The following is a 20450-nucleotide window of genomic DNA, read 5'->3' on the forward strand; positions in this document are numbered from 1 at the left end:
CCCTTTACTTAAAAATTCACCAAAAATCAGAAAATTAACCAATTTTAATGAAATTTTCTATATTTGTCAAATAATGATCACGGAATATAATGAAGCTATTTGTAATGAAAAAGCCGAAGAGCGAGAAAGTTTCAAAGTGTAATGAAAACGTCTGAGACTGAGAAAGCTTCAAAGAAGTTTTATTTTACTGAGAACTAAGCAGGGAATGAGTTGCTGCAAACCTGTAGTTTATTTAAAGAAAGAAGGAAAAGAAAGGAAACTCAAGGGGAGTTACTCACTTCTGGAGAGTATAAGCGGAAGTTAAGGAGTTCTTTTTTCTCTCTCAGCATATTCTCCACTGCTCAATAAAATTTGAGGGCGTATGATTTCTGGGGATGCAAAGCTACATGAAATTTCAGGAGGGGGTTTCTGTTTAAGTTGAAAAAAAAAAAAGAAACAGAAGTTCAAAGCTGATAGTTTTCAGCTTAATATAGAGGGCTTCGACGAACTCTAGTAGAGCGTCCAAGATTCAACACCTTGTCGTCCTCTGATGATCTTCTTTGTCGATGATTTTAGTGGAGAAAGTAGGAACCAAATTCTCAAATATGGAGTTTTCGAGCGCGCCTGGTGGAGAATCTGAATTGTTGGATTGCAGAGGTGCATTCTGTAGCTGCTGGTTTTCTGACATCAATCTAGTTCTACCTCCAAACTGCTCATTCTATCAAGGAGATAGTGGCGTAGGGACACTGCCATCTCTTGTCCCTTATTGAAACAAATATGAGCATAGTTAGGATTGACTTCAAGTAGATCTACGGTGTTGACTAAGGGCTTATATTTACTTCTGCGTACATTTCCCTTTAATAGGACAGACTTAGCGTTTATAAGCCAGATAGGTATAGAATCTCCAGTTACTGATTTCCTTTTGAAATTGAAGAGACGTTAGTGGGGAGTACAATTAGTGAAGGTGGAAAGCAATGAGTAAATACTGTGGAGGGCTACATCTAGTACTCTTTCCCATTTTGTAATATGAAGTTTTTTTTTTTTACCGAAGAGCCAGGTTCACCATTTGCCAGATAATACCATTATATCTTTTCACTTGTCTTTTACCTTGAGGATTGAAGGCAGTCATTCAATGCAATTCCTCGAGAAAGCAAGAATCCTTTTAGTTGACCTTACATGAAAGCGGTTCCACGATCAGAATGTACGAAAGAAGGGTTTCCAAATATGGAGAATAAGTTAGTTAGGTGTTTTCAGACCATTACAGCTGAAACATTGGTATAGGGAAAGCGAAAAGAAAGCATGAGTATTTGTCAACGACTGTCAATACGTATCGGTTGTAATAATTTGAATGTATGTATTATCACGACAGTAATGGTCCTTTGAAGTATATACTTAGTCTTTCAAAAGGCTGACTTGCTTTTACAAGAATCTGAAGTGGCATCTTAACTTACTCACAGTAGAATTTTCATGGCCCGATATTCTATCATTGTTGCTAAACGATGACATGAAAAAAATGGCTTTACCGATGATAGATACATTAAAATAACAGTTTTGATTATCGATTAGCGGTCATTATTGGAGGTATTCTGAGACAAAACTCACTCCCAGACTTATACACTAAAGTTTTGTAAATTTAAAAGAAAATCTGTTAAGCCGTTTCGGATTCTGTGGACGAATGTTGGTTTAGAAATTTATGCCCGAGAACGAACACACACACATACATACACATACACACACACACACACACACACACACACACACACACAAATTTACATTTATATAATTGTAGATATTAAGATTGTTTGTGTGAAATTTTCCGTCATAAAAATAATCTTCATTTTAGATTATCAAATATATCTTTGTTTAATTCGTGTTAATAACAAATACAATCTAAACTTGATAGGAAAACAATTCTGCCAACAATTCGGCACACTCAATTATGAACGGACATTTTCGAGGAACGAAGTAATGATTACACCGTGTTACGGTGAGACGAATTTATTGTTCATTTTTCTTTAAATAATTTCACGTTTAAATCGTATTTTTCATATTTTAATTTTGATTCTTTTATATCTTCATATATTTTATTTCTAAATGAATTGGACACACGAAACAGCAATTGTATCGCTTTACTAAGAAATCACAACAAATTAACCCTATTTTTTGTTTTGAACACGAAAGAAAAAGAAATAATCCAGGATAAAAATAAGACTGCTGTTCATTCCGTCACGGGGGTATGTACATCACACAAAAAAATGTGTATTTTTGTTTTTTTAAATCAGGTTAAATTAGGCAATCTTTAACAATTGCGCTCATAAAACCAAAACGGCGGAAATGGATATAGTTGATACAAATACAGAACGGAAACTTCTAAGCATAAAACGAAACACGAAACCATACAGAAACCACCCATTAAAAATCTATCCTAGTTTCAACACTTCTTGGGTTAATATATTTAATTTATTATTTTTAAAAAATCTTTATTTACAGAAATGTAAAATATGTAAATATTCTTTATTTTTTAAAATTGTTTTGTGTACAAAGTGCGAACCCCTGTAGAGTTGTTTTATTTCAAGAAATTGTTTTCTTTGACACTTATTATTATATCATGAAACAAAAAAATAATAAACTTTTTTGTTTTTACATTTCTTTAAATAAAGTTTTTGGGTCCCGTTACGCTAACTGAAGACACCTCAACATTTTTTCGATAAATCGAAGACTTATACAGGTTTTCGGGTATCCTGAAAAGGAATATCGCAGGGAAAAGTAACACAAACAAATAGTTTTCGAGATATAAATACTTGTATTTTGAAATGTAAATCACTGGCGGCCATGTTTGAATGGACGGCATATGAAAGCGGCAAGATTTCAGTTTTTTTTTCAACGCAATTCCGAAAACCGTTCTTAACATGGGGAGGTTGGGGGTGTTTATTCCGAAGCCGTTCTTAACATGGAGGTTAGGGCTGTTTATTCCAAAAGCCGTTCTTAAAATGTGGAGGTTAGGGGTGTCTATTCCAAAATCCGTTCTTAACATGGGGCCGGGGGGGGGGAGGGGGTTATTCTGAAAGGCATTTTCTTATTTTAAACCTCCCTATGTAAAGAATGGTTCCGGAATAAACATTAACCAGTGCACATTTAGCAGTGTCAGAAATTTCGTGAAAATAGTGAATAATTCCACCCCATCTTTCCAAGCTTATAACTCCTCGAAAAATGTAATTCAAGCCCTAATTTTTTTTTTCAATTAAAGGAGTAAGGACCAAGGTTTTATTTAAAAAAAAAAACAAAACAAAACAATGTGTTTTTTTTTTTTTAAAAAGGTTTTAAACTTCGGACTTTACAGGTAAATTTCTAAAAAACTGATTTTTTTTTTGTTTTAAATTTGAATATATTATTTATTGACCTTTTCTCTTCAATTTGTGATATATAAAACTATTAAACATAAATTAATTATTTACTTTTTAATAGACATTTCAAAATGAGAGGCGTAAATTATTCGACCCCCTATCTTTCTAAGCTTATAACTCCTCGAAAAATGTAATTCAAGCCCTAATTTTTTTTTCAATTAAAGGAGCAAGGACCAAGGTTTCATTAAAAAAAAAAAAAAAAGACAAAAAGAAAAAATGTGTTCTTATAAAATAAGGTTTTAAACTTCGGACTTTACAGGTAAATTTCTAAAAAACTGATTTTTTTTTTGTTTTAAATTTGAATATATTATTTATTGACCTTTTCTCTTCAATTTGTGATATATAAAACTATTAAACATAAATTAATTATTTACTTTTTAAGAGAAAGTTGAAAATGGGGGGGGGCGTGAAAATGGGGGGGCGTGAAAATGGGGGGGCGTGAATTTAAAAAAAACGTTTGTCTAAAATATTATATTCGGTTTATTGGAAAGAACATAAAATTTCACATTGACCCTGAAAATATCGTAAAAATAGAATCAATAGAAAAATTTTGATAGATTTTTAAAATTTAAAAATATTGAGTTTAAAAATTGAAAAATATTGAGTTCGGAAAATTCATTACTGTTTTAAAAAAAAATAAAAATATTTTTATTACTTTTAAAACAACTGTAATAGTTTATTTTGGAAGTATAATCCATAAAGAAAATAAATAACCCACTTTTAACAGAGAAATTACGAGATTTTTATATTGTATTCGCAGTTTCGTGTTAGGGGTGTCAAAAATTCCTACAAAAATTCTGATACTGCTAGTGCACATTGACCAAATTTTCTTGAAAGTAATTTTTGAGTAGAATTAGCTAGAAATCATGTTGAATAAACGTGGGTTTGTTTTAATATATACATGCACACATTAAATTTGGGAACATGATTTAAAACTAAAAAACTATACAAAATACTGTTAGAAACCCACCGGATATATGTCAGCCTATGTCACAGTAACATATATTGTGAGTGAGTTTCTAACAGTATTCAGCATACAGCGCAGTGCGCTGTCAGCGCACTGCCATTTGTATTTTTCAAATACATCAATAAACACTGTGTTTTTTGAGCCGAATAAACATTTTACATTAAATAAAAATACTAAAAAATTACCCAGTTTGGTAGAAAAGTAACTTCTCTTGCCTTTGATAACATCTATTTGTTATATATTTGTTTTTGACAACTTTTTCGAATCTATGTGTATAGTAAAACAAACCCTAAACGTTTGCATTTCGTAGACTTAAGTTCACAGTTTGTCTGCGCATGCTGACTAAACCATTTCATTGAAACATCAAAGATGGCGGTCAATTTCGACTACTAGAAATTACATTGCATAATACAGGTACGAGGGGTGTGCAATAAGTAATGCCCCTGACCCACTTTCAGTTGTCTGATCTAGCTGAAATTTTGCATGTGCAATGATTTATATCTCTACGGGTTATGTGGCAAATTACAACTCTGAACTAATTGTTGTTTCTGTTTTACAGGTGTTTGAACTGAGTCAGGTGTGAAATGGAGCCTATTGAATGTCGAGCAGTGATCCGGTTTTTGTATTTGAAAGGATGCACACCACTGGAGACTTTTGATGAAATGAAAGAAACTTATGGTGATAATGCCCCATCATATGACCTTGTAAAACGCTAGCATAGTGAATTCAAACATGGCCGGAAGTCTGTGGAAACAGCTCCTAGACCCGGTCCCCCCCCCCTTCTGCCATTGATGAGGCATCTGTCCGTCAAGTTGAGGCTGCCATTTTGGAAGATCGGTGCATTACTATTCGCCAAATAGCCCAAGATGTCAAAATTAGTACAGGGTCTGTGGAAACTATCATTCATGACCATTTGCATATGCATAAGGTGTCTGCTAGATGGATTTCCAGGTTGCTCACACCATTCCAGAAACGAGAATGCGTCGAGTGCTCGAAGATGAATTTGGAGATGTGCCAAGAAGATGAGTCAAAGTTTTATAAAAGACTGATTACACAGGATGAAACCTGGGTCCATCACTATGATCCAGAGACCAAAGCTCAGTCAATGCAGTGGAAGCACTTGGACTCACCACCTCCAAAGAAGGCAAGGGTGCAGCCCTCCACTGGCAAGGTCATACTCACAGTCTTCTGGGACCAGGACGGAGTAGTGATGACAGATTTCCTGGCAAAGGGTACCACAATTACAGGAGCCTGTTATGCTTCACTTTTGAAGAAATTAAGGGAAGCTATGAAAATCAAGAGGCGGGGCAAGATCAGCAAAGGTGCCCTACTCCTGCAGGATGACGCTCCGGTCCACAACTCGCATGTTGCCAGATAAGAAGCACGGGCGTGTGGTTATGAAATCCTCCCCCATCCTCCCTACTCTACTGACTGTGCACCCTCTGACTTTCACCTCTTCTAGCCATGAAGTTGTTTTTGAAAGGAAAGCGTTTCCCAGATGATGCAGCCTTGATTTCTGAAGTCACATCATGGTTGGAGGATCAACCTGGGGTGTTCTCCAAAGAACGGTCTCCAGAGCTGCATCAAACGATGGGAGAAATGCATAACTCTGGCCATTTCATATGTAGAGAAAGACTAATAACTGTGCCAAGTTTTGTTGCTCTACTGCTATGGGAAATGGGTCAGGGGCATTACTTATTGCACGCCCCTCGTATGTCTGTGCAGTAAATTTTCAGATTAGGTCCACCTCCACAATTTCCTTTTAAATGACAACTTTTATAGGTTTTCAACTTTGCTGAATACGAAAATCACAATGCAATTTTGCAGAAATAATAGTTATCGAGATATAAAAAGTTGTATTATGGATTGTATTCTTTGGTGGCCATCTTTTTTTACGTGTGTGCAGTGAAAGTCATAGATGAGTAGATTTGTTTATGGCATGCGCGCATGCTCTTAAAAAAGATGGCCGCCAAAGAATACAATGCATAATACAACTTTTTATATCTCGATAACTACTTATTTCTGCAAAATTGCAATGCAATTTTCGTATTCAGCATAGTCGAAAACCTACAAAGTTGTCATTTAAAAGAAAATTGTGGAGGTGGACCTAATCTAAAAAAATACCGTCTGTGTTAATATTGCACACGCTAATTTTCTTGCACTGATTTTCCCTGCGATATTCGCTTTTAGCATACCCAAAAACCTTTAAAAGTTGTCATTTTTTTTTTTTTAGAAAATGTTGAGGAGTCTTCAGTTGGCATAATGAAGCACATTGACCAAGATTTAACACTTGTGTTATCACTATTTTTTTTTTTTCTGTATTATTTCATGTTTCATTTATGGCTTCCGTTTCGTATTTGCATTAACTGTATTCATTTCCACCGTCTTGATTTAGCGAGCGCAATTGTTAGAAATTGCCTTTAATTCTGGACATGAACCAAAGTTCTAAGTCTAGAATTAAAAAGTAAAAGTCATCGTAAGTTTAACCGTATCAGATAGCAAGAAGTAACACGCTTTAAACAAAGCAGAACATTATCTGCCATGGTTTGAAATGTGTGTCACGTGATATACCTGCAATAAACTGTCCGTTATGCAAATATTGTAAAAACTTAAAATATTTAGTGACATCTTTTTCAATCGTAAAGCTCGGGGTTCTAGTTTACTTTCAAGGTCCAATTATATTTTTGCCAAATTAATGACTTCGCTTTTTTTTATGTGCTTTTATCCGCTTTATAGAGTTGTTTATGTAAAATGTTCTCAAACAAAACGTAAAACTGATTTAAAAAAATAAACATGTTAAATTTTTTTAAAATTCATATTACTATTTTATTTTTAGCCTTATGCATGGATAAATATAATCTAAACTTGATAGGAAAAGAATTCTTCACACTTAACTAATAAACAAACATTTTAACATGAGGAACGGAATAATGATTACATTGTCTTACGATTGTTTCATGTGTGAGGATGCCCACGGATAAAATATAACATAACACCAGTCATTGTGTTTACTCGGCAACCATCTTTTTTTAATACTCTTCTTACACCGGTCACCTCCAAGGGGCGTTACTCCAAACAGTGTAACACCTGTTGCTGTTCATGTAAGTGGGGGTGCTTCTGCAGTTTTTTTCAAGTCGACCCTATTCCGTCGATATAGCTCCCCGTTCACTTTTACATTGTATGACCACTCATCCAGTCTCTCCCATACAATTGCCTTCTCCCACTCTCTCTGACCCTTTATGTGGAGTTTCATCCGTACTATATCTCCAGGGTGTAACAGTTGAAGTGGTTTCACTTTGTGGTTAAAAAACTGTTCTTGTCTCCTGCTGTCTCATTTGACACACTTTTTTTTAGGTTTTTGGCCAATTCTGGTCTGAGTAACTCCTTTCTAGTTGGGAGAAGCGTTTTCGTTCTCCTTGACATCAGCTTCTGAGCTGGTGATAAGAGACCCTTAGATGGTGTATTCCTATGATCCAACATTGCTAGGTATGGATCAGTCTTATCCTCCATCGCTTTCTGGAAAAGGTTCTTTGCCATTTTTACTGCAGATTCCACTTTCCCATTCGCCTTGCTATTGTATGGACTGACAGGTGTATGTATAAAACACCACTTTTTAGCAAAGGTGGAAAATTCCTGGCTGCTAAACTGAGGCCCATTATCAGTTACCACCTGATCTGGTATTCCATGTCGTGCAAAATGATGTTTCAGTTTGGTTACTACTGTCTTAGCTTCTGTATTTTGAAGATGATCAATTTCCCAGAAGTTGCTCATGTAATCCGCAGTACAAAGATAGTCTCTATCTGTAAACTTACACAGGTCCACTCCCACTTTCGCCCAGGGTCTGTCAGGAACTTCATGAGCCATTAATGGTTCGGCTGGATTGGCTACTTCGTATTTTCTGCATGTGGGGCATTTTGAAACATAGTCTCTAATCTCACTGTTCATGTTTGGCCAATACAAACATTCTCTTGCCCTTCTGCAACATCCTTCATTTCCTAGGTGTGTAGAATGCAGCTTCTCCTTTAGTATAGCCCGCTGGGTAATTGGAAACACTACACGATTACCCTTGAAAATTAACCCATCTTGTACAGTCATTTCATTTCGGATACCAAAAAACGGTCTCACCTCTGGGTCAAGATGTATTTTTTCGTCTGGCCATCCCTCCACAATTACTTGCTGCAACTGCTGCATGCTTTGGTCTTCTTTTGTGGCTGAGCGCAGTTCAAGCAGCCTCCTCTCTGTTACAGGAATGTATTCAGCTTCCTTGACATCATCTTCATTGTCCATATCTTCGTTGTTCACTCAGTGGATATATGCTCTTGATAGCATGTCTGCAAGGAACATCTTCCTACCTGGATGGTACAGAACGGTAGCATCGTAAGCCTGTAATCGCATCAGCATGTTTTGCAGTTGTTTGGGGCATTTTCCCAACTCTTTTTTCATGATAGCTTCTAATGGCCTATGATCGGTCAGTACCGTTATCTGTTGACCAAACGTATATTGATGAAACCGTTCGGTAGCATAGACTACTGCTAGCAGTTCTTTTTCAATTTGCGCATATCGGGTTTCTGTGTCAGCGCACGGCTGATATAGGCTAGAAGTTGACCTTCCTGCAGTAGTGCAGCACCCATACCCTTCTTACTTGCATCACATTGAATGACCAAAGGTTTGTTGGGTTCATAGTATCTCAATACTGGTGCCTCACTCACTAACCTTTTAATTTTATCAAAAGCTCTTTCATGAATTTAGGACCACGTCCATGGCACATCTGCCTTCACTAAATTCCAAATTGAGGCCATCACGTCGGAAATATGTGGCAGAAACTTTGCCAAGTAGTTCACAAATCCAGCCAATCTTTGCACGCCTTTAACATCTGTTAGGCATGGCATCTCTTTTATAGCTTTTACCTTCCCAGGGTCAGGAAGTAACCCATCACTGGTTATCGTGTGACCTAGGAAAGATATAGATGTTTGTCGTAGATTCAATTTTCTAGCATTCAATCGAATCCCACGATCACGGCATCTCTGCAACGGTTTTCTCAGTTTTTTGTCATGATCAGCTGTTGCTTCCTCCCTTGTTTTACCTTTCCCAATCACCAGAAGATCATCTGCTTTGTTGATCACACTCTCTAAATCCCATACATTGTTAAAGAGGGCCTTTTGAAATATCTCTGGAGCTGGCGTAATCCCAAATGGTAAAACCTTCCACCGAAACTGACCAAATGGCGTGGTAAATGTAGTCAAACGACTGCTGACTTCATCCAATTTCAAATGCCAAAAAAAAAACAGCTTACAAATGTCTATACATCTTTGTAAATCCAGCTGTCTCATTTTAAGTAACTCAGCTTGTGTCTGAGGGTTACGTATTCCCAGCACTACTTGATCTCTGAGTACTGAGGAAACGCAATTGTCACAAAAATTGCAAGTTTTTACTAACGTCCGAAGTGCCATAATAAAAGATTCCACAGTCTCCGTTTCTCCTTGCTTTCTTGTGTGAAAGACATAATGCTTGTAAGTTTCATTTGTTTCCCCTATAGCATATTTATCAAACGTCTGAATAATTTCCATAGGCATTCTTTCATCTTCGGGCATTGAAAAGTGAAACCCGTAGTACACTTTCAAAGCATCATCCCCTAACATATGAAGCAAAAGTGCAGTTTGATATTGTATCGACTGGGTTGTCAGATACGTAATAATAGCATAATTATGCCATTTCAGCTTAAATAGCTTACAATTCTCTTTCAAATTCTGCTCTATACAAAGGGGTGGTGGTGGTCTTATGCCAGCTACCGGTCTGTTTATTGCACTCATGTCTCCTTCCGACATTTTTTTTTTCCTCACCACCTCGTGGCGTCGTAATTTTCACACTGAAAAATTAAACGTTACTTATCTGTTTTTTTTCCTTTTTCTGCTACCTTTCCACCGTTTTGTTTTTTCTTCTCTTTATTGTACATCCCATCGCCATCACCATGTTTCATGTGTGAGGATGCCCACGGATAAAATATAACATAAAACCAGTTGTTATATTTACTCGGCAACCATCTTTTTTTAATACTCTTCTTACACCGGTCACCTCCAAGGGGCGTTACTCCAAACGGTGTAACACCTGTTGCTGTTCATGCAACAATGATGACCTGAATTCATTTTTCGTTTATCAGTAGGTACATGCAAAATGAATGCCGATGCTCAAAATGTATAAACATTTTGACCCCTCTCTAAAGAGTAAACTTAAAAAGTCCACCAAAAATCAGGAAACTAACCAATTTTAATGAAAATTTCAGTATTTATCAAATAATGATCACGGAAGATAATGAACCTATTATTTTTATTTAATTCCTAGTGGAAATGTATTATTTTTTTAAAGACAAAAATACCTTTACTAAAGTTATGGTTTTCAATAGTAAAAACAAAATGAATGAATTTATTTTTGCTTTTTTTAATGACAATATAGCATCGTAAATTATAACAATTAAAAAAAAATTAATTTTGACAGGAACATAGGGAAAAAAGCCTCTAAAGTCTGTATCAACGAAATTGATATAACTCGAAGAAAAATTAATTTCTCAAAATACCGATATTATCATTGAATTAAGCATTGTTTATTTAATATTTTCACACATAAAAAGAATATAATAGAAAAAAATATTTCTACTTTTTTATGGTTACATGTTTAACATAATCTTTATATGTAAGGTTCTAATATTTTCATTGCACGCATGAATGTAAGATAATTTTCATATAATCTTGGAAAATAAAGTAAAAAAAATAAAATTGAAAAACAGGAACATACAAAAATAATTAAATTAAAAAATGGTAAAAATTATATGAACGTTCAATGTCGGTAAGTATGGATGCACAGTTCTGAAAAGAAAAAAGTTTTGCCCACCCACCTCCTCCCTCCAACTATATGGCGTCACTTTCAGATACACATGTTTGTGTCAATCAACTTTAAATTTCACGTAAACATTCTGATAAAACTAAACGCAAGTTTATAGCTTTTTAAGTGTGTAATTTTTTTCAATAATTATAAATTATTTTCTTTCTGCTTTGAATTCTGTATAATGTATAATTCTGTATAAATAATAGAGTTAACTTTTTCTGAATGAATTGCCAGTATAATTTAATGAATTTAATTCACATTTATGCAGTTTGTCTTTTCAAGTTTAAATTCTATTAATAATTGAACTTTTTTTAATGAAAAATTGTCATTGTAACTTAGTGAATTTAATAGACCTTTTAAAACACTAAATAAATTATGCTTTTTATGTGCATCCATATTTCTTTGAGTTTTGCCGCCATAATTTTTTTTAACATGATAAACGAACTTTGTTGCTACCACTGCCAAATTTTTGGATAATTATTACCATTTTAGCAAAAGTTAAGTACATTTATTGTATTAATTCATTATTTTAAGACTTTAACTTAATATTTCACTTGGAAATAATTTCAGAAAACTTATATTTCTCTTTCCAGAAAAATGTAAACACGATCTTTGTCATAATGAATTTTTACGAGAAATGTACGGGTTGTCAGATTTGAGATAAAATTATTCCATGTATTTTTTATTTCACATGCTATCTTTTCTTTGAGAAATTAACTGCAAGCTGTAATCTTTCAAACATAATCAAAAAGTAACTGAAATTTAAAAAAAGTATTATGATTAGTCAACGTTCAAAAACATGCCCTGTACCCAGTCAGCCATTCATTTTACATGTACCTATTTATTAGGCATTTTCGTCTTTATATCATTTCACGTTTAAATTGTTTTTCATCGTTTAGATGTGATTTTATATCTTAAGATATTTTATTTCTTGATGAATTGGACTCACGAATCAGAAATTGTATTTTTTTTTTAACAAATAAGTTACCACTTATCAAGGCCCGGAGGCCACTTCAGAATAAGGGTTAATGAGTGAACAGTGGTCAAGGGGAACATGTCATAGGTAATTGTTAATAGTGGAAATTTTGTAAATTGGATGACTTCAGGGGACGTGATTTTGGAAAAGGGGGAGGTAATAACTGTTTGTAAATACAGAACAACTGTTTTTTAGGCAGTATAGTATTCTGTAGATAAAAAGTAATGCATAACGACAAATTACAGAGAGAAATTATTGTATTTTTAGCAAAATATGCAGTTATCGATTTTTTCCTATATAATAATATACTGGCAATATTAGGCTCACTTAAAGAAAATTATTAATTTATTTTTCAAAGATTTAAGAGTAGTGTTTGTAGTAAAAATATATATACTTTTCTTTTTGCTATTCTGAAAGATAATAATAATTATTATCATATTCAATGAATTTCACACTTCAAAACACAAAAGATGAAAAATAAAACACATTAAAAATTTGAATTTTCAACCTTAAAATCTGATACATGCACAGTTGTTTTTTTGTTTGTTTTATTTACAATTCTCCCCCACCCCAAAATACAATATATTTTGTTCAGTTTCGACTGATTATTTGAAGCATATTTGTACCTACAAATAAAGAAGGGGGTTGTAGACAATATATATGCATATAAATATGGATTAGGAAAATAATGCACCATTATGAAGTTCGTTTTTCTCTTAATAATCAGTGAAAATTTCGTATTGATTGGATAATTACTTGAGTTTTTGGTAGATTTTTGAAGAGAGACTCCATCCAAAAAGTACTCCCTATTCCGTTTTGGCTATGCCTAGTAATAATCTTTAAAAAATTATAAAACCATTTTTATCACCTATACACAATTTTTATTGCATTTTGTTTACAACCGCAGTCTCATCAAGCACCTAGATAAGTTGTTTTTATTGCTATCCTATAATCCTGCCACCATCTTATATAACAGACTTGATTAAAAAGGCATGAATATTCAATTAACAAAATCTTCTAAAAATAAATTATGACAATAATATTAAATGAAAGATGAGGAATAGAAGTTATAAATAAGAAAAAACTCTTTGGGCCATGGCATTTCGAAGCTAAATGCTTCTCATCAGAAGAGAAGAAGAGTCAGAATCATAGAAAATGCAAATATAGAAAAAAATTGGCTTAATGATATTTAGAAATCAAATGAGAATGAAGGAATAGGATACAATGGTAGGTAGTAATTAAAAGTAGGTACAACATATAAGGGAAACAAGAAATAAAATATTTTATATTTTTCTAACAAATAAATTTGTATTGCGAGTTTGTTTTCTTTGCGGATGAGAAACTATTGTTTGTTCAACCTGGCTACATCACAATGTAAGTCTTTCAGATCACATCTTTCCTCACCACTAGCATGTTCAGAAACAATTGTTTTCTAAAACCATCAGTAGTTGAGCCTAATTCCTACAAACATTCTAGACTGAGAGAGGACACTATTAGGATGCACAATATGCAACAGTAGATGAAGGCATGCCATAAGGTCTCATCTTCATCACCACACCATTTACAAATAGATGAACTAAACAAACCAGCTGAGTGAAATCTCTTACCGACTCAGAATGCATTTGAGATGATTAGTGATGCCTCCTCATTAGTGAGGCATGCTGACTAGATGCTCAAGGCCAGATCGAGCCTCTCATTAAAGCAAAGCTCAAAACTAGATCAAGGCCTCTCATCAAAGCAAGTTGCTCAATAGTAAGATCTATAAGGGATCTCTTTCACTAACACTTTAGGTGTTTCGAGACAACAGCAAGGTGTCAAAGAGGTTATCTTTCATTCTACACAGGAGCCTCACTGTGTGATGAGATTCGCAATAGAAAGCGCACTCACCTTGAGGCAGCCTGTGTTTTTGCCTCCTTGCCTGAGTGCACACTTCTCAGAGCCTTGGAGCCTTTATTAGTGTCTTCTTTCCAGAAGCCACCGTTTCCCTTGTGTACACTTTTTATCTTGGAAGTAAAGCTGAAGCCTGTGTTGATGAATTTCAACACTTGGAAATACAGACAGCCATCAAAATGATGGAAATAACAGATATCACGACAGAAAAAGAAGGGCATTTCCAAGCCACAAGAACTGGAAAAGAGTCCACTGCAAATAAAGCAGCATGTCCAACGGGTGTAGAAGAATCAAAAGATGGTATACAGACAACACAAATCTCTGCATTTCTCTTTAACTAAATTTCTACAGATCCACACCACTTTCAAAACCTCCAACCAAATTGCTCTCCAGCTAAAGATTAGAATCAAACCAGATGCTGAGTATCTTACAAAGCTGGTTGCTCCAGCTAAAGTGCCCCTGAAGGAAGACACCATTCGCAAACTAAAGGATTTGTTGCAGTTGAATTTGGCCCCTGTTACCGTCTCATACAATTTGATTTAACATTAATTAAAAATACTGTAACATCCTTAGTATAGGCAAAATACTTTACCTAAGTGAAACCACCTGGTAAAGTGATACTGTGTAGGACTGGAATCATCTTTAGCCTGCTGTGATATACATAGAGAGGACCTACCTCAGAAACGGTCGAGAATCTCTCGGAAGTAGGCTGAAAGACAGAAAAAGAAAAAAAAAAGAAGTCCAAGATGGCGGCTGTTGTCTTTTAAAGCCTCCAGTCACGTGTAGATCTGTAGCAATCTCGTGTGGTATATGCAAATTAGTTGTGCCCGAAACATTATAAAAAAAAGAGTCACTGGGAGGAGTGGGAGAAGCATTTAAGACATGCGAATAGAAAACGTTGACGTGTATTTCATGTTGTGAACAACAAACTCTACTTGACTCAACTTGTGACTAGCGAACCTCTGTTTGACGTTTTCGCCAAAAAGTTTTGTTGCTTTGTGTTAGACAAAGACTTCTGATACAAGCTATTCCCGCTGTATTCTAATTATGGCTTTAAGACAGTTTGACCTCCGACTCATCCCTGAGTTCAGTGGCACAGCAACGGACATTCCAATAGTAGAATGGCTAGAGGATGTAGAGTTAACGTGTGAGCTGTGCGAGGTAACTAAGGTGGAGTGAATACTGCCGCTGCGACTGAAGCCTGCGGCTCGTGAGACATATTGGCAATTCTCGGAGGACCAATGAAGTGACCTCGAGGAAATCAAGCGTGCCCGTATAAAGGCTTACAGGATGGATTAGTTTATGGCATTGGAACAGCTCACCACCCGCCGCCTTCAGCCAGGGGAGACCGTGGATGAGTTTTTGACAGATTTGCAGTGGCTAGCACGCCTGGTAGGTGAAATGCCACCAGAGTGTTGGATAAAGGGAGCCTTCGTGAATGGATTGCCATGCCATGCAAAGGGACTTTTGCAAGCCTCAACCCGAATGGACAAGCTGTCATTGAAAGAGCTGCTTGAGAGGGCTCGTGCCATGCTGGTGGATACCAGAGATGAAGTTGTCACCACGGTGCAACCTCGAGAGGCCGCATGTGCATTTACACCACTGCCTACAGCTAGCAAGAACACCAGAAGAACTGCTTCAGATGCGGGGGGGGGGGCAAACCATTGGGCCCATGATTGCCTTTTGTCATGGTCAATGACCCAGAAGACTAGCGGACCGAGATGTTACAAATGTAAAAACCGGGGACACCTGGCTTGTGCCTGTCCGGGAAAGAGGCTAGGGGAGGAAGTCACAGCACCAGTCTTCTACCCAGCTCGTCATTAAACAATGCGCTACCTGCGGTGAGCGTACGCGTTAATGGGCATGAGTGCCACGCACAGGTTGTGCCCAGACACTTGTGCGCAAAGAACATTGTGACACTTGGAAGAGACAAGAACTCCGGTTCTGACTGTAGGCGAGAGCTCGTTGTCCTCTTGCGGAGAAGTTCTAATCCACATAAGCATCGGTAACGGGTCTGAAGTAGCTGTGCAAGCTCTGATTATGGACAGAGATCTACTTGGGTACGATTTTCTCTTAGGAATGGATGCAATTGTGCAGCTGGGTAGAGTCGTAGTAGATGGAGCTGGGCATGTGATGTTCTCCCAATGCGAAGAGTGCGTTTGCGCGGAACTCACCATAGATAAGCCTGATTTTCATGCAGAGTTTGACCAGTGCACAAAGTCCTGGACTGTGGCTTGGAAGTGGTTGGACGAATAACCACCAGAGAATTTGTTCAATAGAGTGCCAGATTACAAGATTTCCCCCGGAGCTCGTGTAGAGTATGATAGGGAACTACAGACTTGAATGGACAATGGATGGCTGGTTCCTTATTCTGCAAAGGCATTGGGGTCTTCAAAATGTGTCAACGGTGTGCCCCGTCACATTAAAGACTTACAGCCGACAACACAATCGCGGCTACCCATGAACAATGGGAGTGAGTCTGACTCCAAGTCAGGGACCAGTGAGACATCGCTCTGGTTCACAGCAGCTCCCTCAGAAGATGACTGATATCAGTAGCCTCCCAGCGGAAGCGGTATTCTTCAACCCCCAGTCCGCAGAGGAGAGCTTAAGCGAAGAAGAGGCATGTATCGTTCCCCTTCAGAGAAGCACCCAGCGATGGCGATCACCACCCCATTTACATTTCTGTGATCATGAAATCAGGAGGGAGTGTGATAGACATAGGGAGAACCTACCTCAGAAACGAGCTGGAATCTCTCAGCAGTAGGCTGAAAGACAGAAAAAAAAAAAGAGGCCCAAGATGGCAGCTGTTGTCTTTTAAAGCCTCCAGTCATGCGTAGATATCTAGCAATCTTGTTTGGTATATGCAAATTAGGTGTGCCCGAAATATTATAAAAAAACGAGTCGCTGGGAGGAGTGGGGGAAGCGTTTAAGACATGCAAATAGAGAACGTTGACGTGTATTTCGTGTTGTGTTAGACAGACTTCTTATACAAGGAAATGCTCCAACGCAAGCATATAAAACATTGGTGATAAAGGATAACCTTGATGAATATATTCTGATAAGCTAAAGAGCTCTGACCTTTTCCCATTTACTTCTACCAGCATGTTGAAGTTGGCATAAAGGCGCTGAATCTACAAGCAAAAATTGTGGGTTTTAACCAGTCACTAATAAAATAACCCTTAAGTTTGGATGGTCTACCATACTAAGGACTTTGGACAAAATTGATCAGTTCAGTCTCAGTATCAGTTTGTTTGTAATCAACCATATTGTATGAAGATTATCCTGAATTCTCTTGCCTGTCACAGCACAAGTTTGCTTGGGGGCTAATAAGACCAACCAGATGATCGAACGTGTGCCCATCTGGTTACAATGAACTCTTTGTGGGAGATACCACCAAAAAGCAAAGGATAGATTAGATTTGCTATCCTATACAAGGAGCAAAGAGAGGTTCACCTTTACAGGTATCTATATGACACAACATTTTCTTATTTTCTCATATCTGCATATTTGAAGATTGCTGGAGGAGGTGAAAATTCTTTATTTGCATCCTCTAATATTAATCTTAAGCCTCCTCCTTCCAGATAAAGGTCAGTATTTTTTTTGCACAACGGAAATAAGGTGGCTCTTTAACTGACTGGTCACCCATCTCCCTGAACTCTTTTAATTTCATGAGGTCAACATTTATGAAGTGAAAAGCATTAATAATCTGACCAAACAGATATCTTTTCTGGGGCAGAAGAGTGTCCCCACTTTATCACAGAAGAAATTTTGCAGTTTTTTCTGGGTTGATGGGGTTGCAGGAATCTTAGTGTCTTACGTAGGGACTTTGCAGAAGATATGGGAGGAATATTATGAGGTGTAACAAAAGTGGATGGAACAGGGCAGAGGTCGACAGATTTTGTATTTTTGACAGTGTTTGCAATTTTGTTCGGAGGTTTTTATTCTATTTTTTCTGTTTCATATCAAAATGCAGAGTGCTTTGTTTTTATTTCCTTTTTTGTGAAAAAATACACATTTTAGATGTGAGCTGTTTTTGTTTAGCTATTATATTTTTCACTCTGTTTCAAATAAGAAAATTCCACGTTTTTAATAAAGAGCAGAGCTTTCTTGGTAATTCTGCAATTCATGGACTGTACTGAAAGAAGGACGTTATTATTTACAAGCCTATTCTTAACATGGAGAAAGAGTCTTTGTAAACTATTTTGTACTTTCATTTTGCAGTTAAATGATATTTTGGGGAAAAATAAATACAAAACTTCACAGATAGAATTCGTGACTGTATTTCCTCCTCACAATTTTCTCTCTCAACTTCCAGCACACATCTGTCCTCTTCACTTCTGTCAACAGGCGTTTCATTAAAAAAAACTGACTATATTTCATTTGCATATGTGTGCAGTGGGCGGGGTGATCTTGTATGATTTCATGAGACCACACCTTATAAAGCTATGGCCACCATCTTTAATCTTTCTCTCTCAGATCCCACCTAAAGGTAAGTCGTATGGCCACACAAGACACACATATGTGGGCGCTTGCTTCTTTGACTGTTACATTCAACTCTACACTCTCCCTGGACTCAAAATCACACATGTGGCATTGTGGATGTGGTCATTTGCTGTGGGTACTCCTACAAGGAGGAATTAGCTGGACTACTTCATCTTCATTGGAACTCTCAGAAGAGGCATCGGAACTATTGGCATCAGCATTAGGGTTTGCAGTTATACCATCAGGTTAGACTTCTTCATTTTCATTGGAGCTATCAGAAAGGGTGCTGGGACTATCGGCATCAGCATTGGGGTTCACAGTCATACCATCATAGCTGCGGGGAATAGGTTTTATCCACAGGTCATCATTGAATTATTTACCATTACTGCTACTCGCCAACTGGTTCGCATTTAGGGCGGTCCAGACATTCCTCACATGACATAGGTACCATTGACTAGTATGGCCTGTTCACTGATGATGCCAGTGACTCATCCTCTTTGAAAGCTGGTGGTGCATCGGCTATCGGGAGGCTTCATCCAGACAGTGTCTTCTAACTCAATTCCCCTCAGGTTCCCTGCCGATCAGGCAGATGGGTATCAAAATCTTTTCAATTCAATAGCAGTGGATCACATTAGCGAGTATGCTTGCAGCAGTCACAGCATCCTTTGGTGTTACATTATATCTACTGACTACCTCTGCAATTGTGCATTGTTTTCTTGTTGCTTCGGTGGCACAGCTCTGCTTCGGTGGCACAGCTCTGCTGTGCCGTTGCCACTTGGCACATATGCACATCAGTATTTGAGCCAAATCCCCCACTTGTCTATAAAACACCTGAAGTCCCTACTGCAGAAAGCCGTGTCATTGTCTGTGAGGATCTCTTCAGGCAGCCCCCGTTAGTAAAATTGTGCTGGCTGCCATAATGGGTTATGTCCATACCAAGTTGGCTCCAAGTCGTGTCTATTCCCAGCCAACCTTTCCACCATCTAACCGGGGTGGGGTCGATTGATTTGTATGGTTGGCATTCTTTGACTACCACTTTCACTACATTTTTAGGCACTGACAGATTGGTCAACTGCACAAAATAACATGTCCGTCTCACTCCTGGGTGCCCACTAATGTGCATCTCCCTGATTTTGTCTGCCACCTCAATAGATGCAGTACATAGTAGTGGTACTAGCTCAACTTCCTTCTTCATGGAGTCATACCATCTATCAGTGAGCCTATCAGCAAGGTTGCAATTTGAAGTGACCAGTACCACATCCACAGGCAGTTTGTACTCTGCTACCAGCTTTCTTATGGTTTCCAATCTCCATCTAATCAGCATCTCGGTGGCCTTGGTGCACAGCTTGGGCTTGCCTGTCAGTGTGTTCGATATCCAGTGGTACACACATAGCAAATCAGTGTGTATGTATAATTTCCTGATTCTCCATTGGAGTGCCAGGTTGATGTCTTTTATCACTGAATCGAGCTCGGCCATGTTGATATGAGCAGTATCATTCGCCAGTCGCAACCAGCAGGTGTCCTCAATCAAAGCCCCATTCTTCTCCAACAGCATATCAATCACCAGAGAGCTTGCATCCACCCACATGTTCAGTTCATCTCTCTGCATGTACCAGTCTCCTTTGGTGGGGTCATCCTGCTTTACCCTGGCGATGGTCTCTTTTGCCATGCAAACCAACAGATCGTCTGCTGTTTCATCATCCAAGCCTTTAGTGAATGTGCTTGCCCTCCTCTTTATGATGCCTGTTGCCGCATGATTCCATCCACACACTGGTAGGTGCCTCACAAGTTTTCCACATAGGGAGAATATAGCTTGCCTTGTGAAGACCTCAGACACTTCAGGAATTGCAGTTCTGCGCCCCCACTTCAAGGT

At 37.4% G+C, this 20450-nt stretch overlaps 1 protein-coding gene across 2 annotated transcripts in view; it reads left to right on the forward strand.

The window, feature by feature from the left end:
* LOC145252697 (uncharacterized) overlaps positions 1 to 20450 on the forward strand; it is a 109541-nt gene that overhangs the window by 77909 nt on the left and 11182 nt on the right. Inside the window, exon 1 of one of the 2 annotated variants that reach the window (XR_013863648.1) lies at positions 636 to 2213. The exons of the other annotated variant lie outside the window; for it this stretch is intronic. The gene's annotated coding sequence lies outside the window, so the exon portion shown is untranslated. Of the gene's footprint in view, positions 1 to 635; positions 2214 to 20450 lie in introns of those variants that run through there. 2 annotated transcript variants of the gene reach the window in all.

Source organism: Euprymna scolopes, chromosome 3 (genome assembly GCF_053919585.1).
Source record: "Euprymna scolopes isolate OS-2025 chromosome 3, ASM5391958v1, whole genome shotgun sequence".
In the NCBI taxonomy this organism is placed as follows: Eukaryota; Metazoa; Mollusca; class Cephalopoda; order Sepiida; family Sepiolidae; genus Euprymna; species Euprymna scolopes.